The following is an 8,925-nucleotide window of genomic DNA, read 5'->3' on the forward strand; positions in this document are numbered from 1 at the left end:
CTCTCCCCCTCTCCCTCCCTCTCTCTATCTCCCTCTCTCCCTCCCTCTCTCCCCCTCTCCCTCCCTCTCTCTATCTCCCTCTCTCCCCCTCTCCCTCCCTCTCTCCCCCTCTCCCTCCCTCTCTCTATCTCCCTCTCTCTCTCCCTCTCTCCCCCTCTCCCTCCCTTTCTCTCCCGCCTTCTCTCTATCTCCCTCCCTCTCCTTCTCGAGTTGTGGCAGAAAGAATAAAGTCTAAAGAATAATAATTCTAATGCGGCACGAGAGGAAATGTCCCATCAAAATAAAAGCGGAAGAGGAAGTGAAGGCATTCATTGCGCCTCTGCTGGCCAATTGTGAAAATACACAATATCTGCAATGCATTTTTTTCATGGCGTCTCGAGGAGAATATAAACCATGAGTTTCAAACAAATCAGACAATGTTGAGTTTTTCACACAATGGGTAGGGGGCGCTATAGAGTCAATTTGTTACATGGTATTAATTATTTCCACTCAGACCATAAAAACGCATTAGTGAGTGAAATATGAGCTCCGCAGATCAATTCCAATAGGCGTGACTTGTCCTTGAAAACACTGAAAATTAAGCCTTTTTTGAGGGCGTGTTACGCAGAGACCGTAAAGAATATCAACATTCTTTTAAATATTTATTAAATTTCAATGTCTTTAGATGCAAAAGGTGTTGTTTTGAGCTCGATCGGACAAAAAACCTAGGACAAGTATGATTTTGAAAAAAAAAAGTCAAGCGTGACGGTGCCACTTTGATTCGACATGGCTGACTTCCTGTTTATCATAGAGCGATCCTGCCAGGTGCGTTTTACTCCTCAAAGGTCAGAGGTCAAAGGTAGCTCTATCACTGTCCCAAGTCTCTAGGCCTAGGCCAAAGATTAAGCGTTTCATGTTTTTTCTTTTTTTAACTAGTCGGCACTGTTGTGACGGGCGTTCTCGCAACCTCCATTTTACTGGAGTTCGGGCCGAGCCGATCGCGTCTATGTCCCCATGTGTGACCTATGACCCCATGTGTGACATTCATCAATGTTAGAGGGTCAAAAATGCCCGAGTTGTGGCAAAATTTTACCATGAAAAACTATAATAAGAAATCATGGCAAGAACAATGTCTCGTCGCATTCCATGTTCCATGGAAGGCTCGAGACAAATATATATATATAAATATATATCAAAGTGAGAAACACCCCCAAAGAATCAGAATGAGAAAAGGCTTATTGCCATTGTCAATGAACAGAATTCACAAACACAAACACTAAAACAACCTGTATAAATTCAAAAAGAAAAACAATTTAAATCTGCCATAGGATAAAAATAGGCTTATTATGGACACAAAATTTACAGTTGAATTTACATATGTAGTGCAGAAAGTGAAGAGTGCAGTGAGTGATTCATTACAGTAAAAGTGACAGGTCTTTAAGAAGTGTTCATGAGTCCAGCGGCAGAGGGAAAGAAACTGTTCTTGTGGCGGGAGGTTCTGGTCCGGATGGACCGTAGCCTCCTGCCTGAGGGGAGTGGCCTCCTGCCTGAGGGGAGTGGCCTCTTGCCTGAGGGGAGTGGCCTCCTGCCTGAGCGGAGTGGCCTCCTGCCTGAGGGGAGTGGATCAAATAGTCCATATCCAGGGTGAGAAGTGTTGGCTTTGATCCAACATGCTCGTCCCAGAGTCCTGGAGACATACAGGTCCTGCAGAGATGGGAGTTTGCTGCCTATCACCTTCTCAGCAGAGCGCACAATGCGCTGTAGTCTCTGTTTGTCCCTGGCTGTGGCTCCAGCGTACCACACAGTGATGGAGGAGGTGAGGATGGACTCAATGATGGCCGTGTAGAACTGCACCATCATCTGCACTGGCAGCTTGGCTTTCCTCAGCTGCCACAGGAAGTACATCCTCTGCTGGGCCTTCTTGATGAGGGAGCTGATGGTGGGTTCCCACTTGATGTCCTGGGTGATGGTGGGTTAGAGGAAGCGGAATGAGTCTACAGTGGTGATGGGGAGTCAGTGATAGAAAGGGGGGGCTGTGGCTTTCCTGAAGTCCACGGTCCACCTCCCTCCTGTAGACACTCATCCCCGTCTCAGATGAGCCTGATGAGGGTGGGGTTGTTTGCAAACTTGATCAGTTTTACGGAGCCGTGGCTGGAGGTGCAGCAGTTCGTGTACAGGAAGAGCAGTGGAGAAAGTACACAGCCCTGTGGAGATCCTGTGCTGATAGTCCGAGTGTCTGAGACATTCTTCCCCAGCCGCACGCACCGAGATCCTGTGGGACTTCCAGATACAGACTGACAGAATGGTAAAATATGTACTGTATGTGTATGTGTGTGTGTGTGTGTGTATATATATATATATATATATAGAGCCGTCAGGTCAGGGAACAAGGAGGACTGTGCAGAAGGAGCTGAGGAGGAAGATCAGGCAGGCTGAGGCCGGCTACAAGAGGAGGATGGAGGAGGAGCAGCTGCAGCAAAAGAACATTCAGGGAGTGTGGAGGAGCCTGAAAACCATCTCGGGCTTCAAAATCCCCCCTGCCCAGACAGAGGGGGATCTACAGTGGGTGAATGATTTAAATGCTCACTTCTTGAGGTTTGATCGGTCACCCGCCCCTCCCCCTGCACAGCTGCATGCTCCCTCTTCCACAGCTGGACAATGCCCTGCATCTGTTCCTCTTCGCTTATCTGCCCCGGACCATCAGCTCCCCACTTCGCCTGGACTCACCCATCCCCCCAGCACACGGTCCCCCTGCCAACCACTGACTGTCACAGCAGCACAGGTGAGGAGTGAGCTGAAGAGGATTAAAGTGAGGAAGGCAGCAGGACCTGACGGCATCAGCCCCAGGCTCCTTAAGTCCTGCGCAGATGAACTGTGTGGAGTTATGGAGCATGTCTTCAACATGAGCCTGAAGCTGAGGGTGATACCACAGGTCTGGAAGACCTCCTGTCTGGTACCTGTGCCTAAGACACCGCGCCCCAAAGACCTCAACAGCTTCAGGCCAGTGGCTCTCACGTCCCACCTGATGAAGACACTGGAGCGGCTAGTCCTGGACCACCTCCGCTCCACCGTGAGCTCAGCCATGGACCCGCTGCAGTTTGCATATCGGTCTGGCATTGGAGTGGAGGACGCCGTCATCTCCCTGCTGCACCGCTCTCTCTCTCACCTGGAAAAGCCTGGCAGCTCTGTGAGGATTCTGTTCTTCGATCTTTCCAGCGCCTTCAACACCATCCAGCCGCTGCTCCTGAGGGACAAGCTGGAGACGGCTGGTGTGGAGTATGACCTGGCAGAGTGGATCCTGGACTACCTCACAGACCGACCCCAGTTTGTGAGAGCCCGGAACTGTGTGTCTGACACTCGGACCTGCAGTGTGGGGGCGCCCCAGGGCACTGTTCTCGCGCCCTTTCTCTTCACCCTTTACACTGCAGACTTCAGACATGACACGGACAGCTGTGTCCTGCAGAAGTTCTCTGACAACTCTGCCATCATCGGACTCATCACGGACGACGATGACGCGGAGTACAGAGGACTGGCGCAGGACTTTGTGGACTGGTGTCATCAACGCGGGGAAGACCAAGGAGATGGTGGTGGATTTCCGCAGACGCCACCCCACTGCCCCCTCACCAGTGAACATCCAGGGACGGGACATTGAGAGAGTGGACTCATACAAGTACCTGGGTGTTCATCTGAACCACAAACTGGACTGGACTCATAACACAGACGCACTGTACAGGAAGAGCCAGAGTCGGCTCTACCTCCTGAGGAGACTCAGGTCTTTTGGAGTGACAGGGCCACTCCTGAAGACCTTCTATGACTCTGTGGTGGCATCAGCCCTCCTGTATGGTGTGGCCTGCTGGAGCAGCAGCATCACAGAGAGGGAGCGGAGGAAGCTGGACAGAGTCATCAAGAAGTCCAGCTCCGTCCTGGGCTGTGCTCTGGACTCGGTGCAGGAGGTGGGGGACAGGAGGGTCCTGGCTAGATTCACATCTATGCTGGACCATGAGTGTCACCCCCTGCAGGACACTCTGTCCTCTCTGGAGAGCAGCTTCAGTGAGAGACTGAGCCACCCTCGCTGTGGGAGGGAGAGGTTCCGTAGGTCTTTCCTTCCTGCTGCTGTCAGACTTTATAACAAAAACTGTTAGTACTGAACACTCGCAATACTGACCTAACCTAACACTGATGTGCAATTCTGTCATATGTGCAATTGCTGTTGGAATTCATGTGCAATTCATGTGCAATTACTGTGAAATTCATGTGCAATCTATGTGCTGTCGTGACACATATTCATGTGCAATTACTGTCGTGATCACATGCAATGGTATTTATTTATTTATTTGTCTATGGGAGTTTTTATTTATTTATAGGAGATCTTCTACTGAAAGTGTTTTTCAGACTTCCTATAAGTGATCTGTTCTTCTGTATCTACCTCTGTATCTACCTGCGTTGCACCAATGAAATTTCCCCATGTGGGACAATAAAGGAATATCTTATCTTAATTAATCGAAGAAAAGAATGGATAGATTACTCGATTACTAAAATAATTGCCTGTGTCGAGCGTTCACTGTGTGTCACTTTAAGTAAAGCCACCCCACAAACACATCTACTGTGTCATTGTGTCAGAAGCTGAAGCTGAAGCTGCAGCACGGGCTTCAAGTCTGTCCCTGTCTCTGTTTTCTAAAGGATCATGGGTGATAAACAACTAAATCATTTTCACATTCACTTGGAGTCACTATATCACTTATTATTACAGCCTAATTCATTGCACAATAGGCTGTTATTTGCTTTAATTCCCAAGGTCAAGTACATTCTTACAAACTTATCTTTTATTTGTTGGTTTTCAGAGCGCAGCTAGAGTCAACGTGTCTACATAAGACGCAGTACTTTTTTATGACCACCAGATGCTGCAATAGAGTCCAACACAGTGTCAACAGTGTGGCTCCACCAACACTACTATTTTACTGCTTTCACAAACTTTCAAACTGAATTAAAACCATAACAATGTGAAATTTCAACAACTGTCACGGGGCAAGTCAAAATACAACCAAAGAGACAGAATATTTTGTCTTTTGCAGAGGATTGGCTGATTATATCAGTCATTAGTGAGATACATCGAAATGCTTGAAAAAAAAGGAGGAAAAAAAGTGATATTTGCATTTCCATTGGACACAGGCGACACATGAAAATTCAAACAAATATAAGGAAAATCAGTCAGAATAAACAGCATAACTGCAGCGCTCTATAAACCTCACCACAGTGCATGGGCACACACACCTCACCACAGTGCATGGGCACACACACCTCACCACAGTGCATGGGCACACACACCTCACCACAGAGCACGGGCACACCTCACCACAGAGCATGGGCACACCTCACCACAGTGCATGGGCACACCTCACCACAGTGCATGGGCACACCTCACCACAGAGCATGGACACACCTCACCACAGAGCACGGGCACACCTCACCACAGTGCATGGGCACACCTCACCACAGAGCACGGGCACACCTCACCACAGAGCATGGGCACACCTCACCACAGAGCACGGGCACACCTCACCACAGAGCACGGGCACACCTCACCACAGAGCATGGGCACACCTCACCACAGAGCACGGGCACACCTCACCACAGAGCATGGGCACACCTCACCACAGAGCATGGGCACACCTCACCACAGAGCACGGGCACACCTCACCACAGAGCACGGGCACACCTCACCACAGTGCACGGGCACACCTCACCACAGTGCACGGGCACACCTCACCACAGAGCATGGGCACACCTCACCACAGAGCACGGGCACACCTCACCACAGTGCATGGGCACACCTCACCACAGTGCATGGGCACACCTCACCACAGTGCATGGGCACACCTCACCACAGAGCACGGGCACACCTCACCACAGTGCACGGGCACACCTCACCACAGTGCACGGGCACACCTCACCACAGTGCACGGGCACACCTCACCACAGAGCATGGGCACACCTCACCACAAAGCATGGGCACACCTCACCACAAAGCATGGGCACACCTCACCACAGAGCATGGGCACACCTCACCACAGAGCACGGGCACACCTCACCACAGAGCACGGGCACACCTCACCACAGAGCACGGGCACACCTCACCACAGAGCATGGGCACACCTCACCACAGTGCACGGGCACACCTCACGGGCACACCTCACCACAAAGCATGGGCACACCTCACCACAGTGCACGGGCACACCTCACCACAGTGCATGGGCACACCTCACCACAGAGCATGGGCACACCTCACCACAGTGCATGGGCACACCTCACCACAGAGCACGGGCACACCTCACCACAGTGCATGGGCACACCTCACCACAGAGCATGGGCACACCTCACCACAGTGCACGGGCACACCTCACCACAGAGCATGGGCACACTTCACCACAGTGCATGGGCACACCTCACCACAGAGCATGGGCACACCTCACCACAGAGCATGGGCACACCTCACCACAGTGCATGGGCACACCTCACCACAGTGCATGGGCACACGTAGCTGTTTGTGTTAACTGAGTGGAGCTGAATGTGATAATAGCTCTCACCTTCCGTGTTCCTCCACATCTGCCTGGCGTACTTATCGGACGAGGTCAGTTCACCCTGGAGAGACTCAGACACAAAAGCAGAAAAGATGTTTTAGCGAACTTTATTGCAAAGTTTATTTGGCGCTCAGACCCCGGTGGAAGGCGTAGCGATCATGGGCACTCCATGATCTGATTGAATTAGATACCTTCCCCCCGGAGCCTGGAGACTGGTGGTGGTAGATGTGGAGAGAAGGTAGAGAGAATAATAGATGCAGAGGAGGAGCAGGGGAGGTGGTGGGTCGCAGATACGGTTTGAAGCGACTGAGCTATCAGCCTGAGCGCTTAAATGCCACCGCCTGTGCGTTGATTGGAGCGGGGAGGAGTGACTGAGAGCGTTGATTGGGGATGAGGAGCAGGTGCGAGGGTCATGATGCAGACGCCCCCTGACCTTTCACCCTCCTTCTTGGCCGGGAAAAACTGCATAACCTCTTTGGGATAAGCGCAGAAACCTGGAAGAGTCCATGGTGAAGTGAGGGATCTGACTCTCACAGACGGACAGGCGGACGCCCGCTTGAGTGCGATGATGGCGCTGGGGAGAGGGGTCCTTCCATGGAGGCCGACGCAGATTTAGGTTAGGTCTTCCAGGTGAACTTACGCAGGCTTCATTTCAGATATTTGAATATGTGGGTTGGATTTGTAGTCGTCTTAAAGAAACAGTAATTACAGTGTTACTTCACAGCACAGTACACATTATACATACATGTATATAAATATATACCAACTATAGCAACAGTTTATCATTGAGCACAAAGGTTCATTACAGGAGATGGACACAGGCCCACCACTGTGAATTATACCCTAAAGTAGTGGTCCTCAATGTGGGGGTCGGTGTCCCCAGTGAGATGAGTTCATGATGTAATGTAATCTATTTTGTAATTGAAAACAATATGTTTTTGTGCAATTAGTCCAGATAACATAATAAATTACTAAAAGATATACAAATAAACCTAATTTTATTGTAAATCATTACAAAGGTCTATTATCTTTTGACTGTGGAGGTCCTGTGTAAGTTGTTTTGTTATTTTGGGGGTCCCGGCCTGAAAGGTTTGGGTACCCCTGCTCTAACGTAGGATGGAAGAAGAGAACAGCTCTGCTTTTTGTTTGTTTACAAGGATCTTATTGGGATTTTGGCTGTTGTTTATCAAGTACATTGAGCACCAGACCAAGAACATTCTTATATCACAGTCGCACCGTGTCAACACTTTGCTCCATGTTTGTGGAGCAAAACAGTCCTGTTGAATTAAATGATTTTTTGCCTTTTAATGCATTCAACTCAGTCGTTAAAGACTATCCACAGTGTCGGCGCTCTTGATTAGCATTTGATTTTATTCCATGTTCTCTTTATTTAAAAAAAATGTTTTATTGAAATTTTTGTTAGATAATCTGTTACTGTTTGTTATTTATGTGTTTTCAATAACTCCAATGTAACATTATTAAGAGTACATGTCATATAAAATAAGAGTCAAATGTCACATACTGTTGTTGCTGAATGAGCTGGAGCCACTTTCCTTCATGGTCTCGTGGCCGCTGTCAGACAGGGTCCTCTCCCTCTTGGAGAGGTGGGGCTTCTTCTTGCTCTTGCGGGTGCTGATGCGGATGATGCCCCGCACCAGGCGACACTCGCAGAAGACACTTGGGCTAGGTTTGCAAGTTCAGTGGTTTTTGAAAGTTGTTCAGTGTTTTAATTCTGTATCTATTTTTTTGCTATGCTAGAAAAATCCCGCTTCAAGTTCACACCGGTTAAACCAGATTGAGAACACGCTTTGCACAATAGCCCAGCCTAATTCCGGTTGCAATAAAAGTGCAAATCTTCACGAAGTGCTAGTTACAGATGGATATGAAAATATGTCACAGAGGGAAACCTACATGTTTTTAAAAAAAAAATTGGCTAACATACATTAACTTAAATATAAAACAAACTTGATAAAAGTACATAAAATGCAAAGTCGAGTGTTTTTGTAAACAGGTTAGCGTTAGTTCAGTTTGTGGTGTTATTTTGACATGATATATGTATTATATTTATTGTATGCTGGTAGCATTAGCTTAGAGACGAAGCCATATACTTTTATAAACATGTCCCCAGGAGAAGTATTTTCATGGTATGTAACGGTCTTAACATTCTGCTTGTGATTATCCATCTGTTGCTCACTCGTGTTGTGTTCATTGGATATTGCTTTATTTTAGTGAGACTGGCTAATTGGCTATGGCTGCAGCCAGAACAAACTCCTGTGCAGAGATGGATCGCGGGACAACTGACACGCACAAAGACATAAAAGTAACAGAAGAAGGTTGAAGGCTGAAAAACAAACTTTATAACATTCGC

General features: G+C 48.5%; 1 long non-coding RNA gene across 1 annotated transcript; it reads right to left on the reverse strand.

Annotated features, from left to right (window-relative positions):
• Positions 1-1,387: 1,387 nt before the first annotated feature.
• Positions 1,388-1,985, reverse strand: LOC140361429 (uncharacterized). Its single transcript, XR_011927012.1, has 2 exons — positions 1,583-1,985; positions 1,388-1,498 (listed from the first exon to the last, which is right to left on the reverse strand). It is a non-coding gene; the product is annotated as an uncharacterized lncRNA (long non-coding RNA).
• Positions 1,986-8,925: the final 6,940 nt, after the last annotated feature.

This window comes from Eucyclogobius newberryi, unplaced genomic scaffold, assembly GCF_026437365.1.
Source record: "Eucyclogobius newberryi isolate DKJ021-1_F unplaced genomic scaffold, fEucNew1.0.hap1 SCAF_16, whole genome shotgun sequence".
NCBI lineage: Eukaryota > Metazoa > Chordata > Actinopteri > Gobiiformes > Gobiidae > Eucyclogobius > Eucyclogobius newberryi.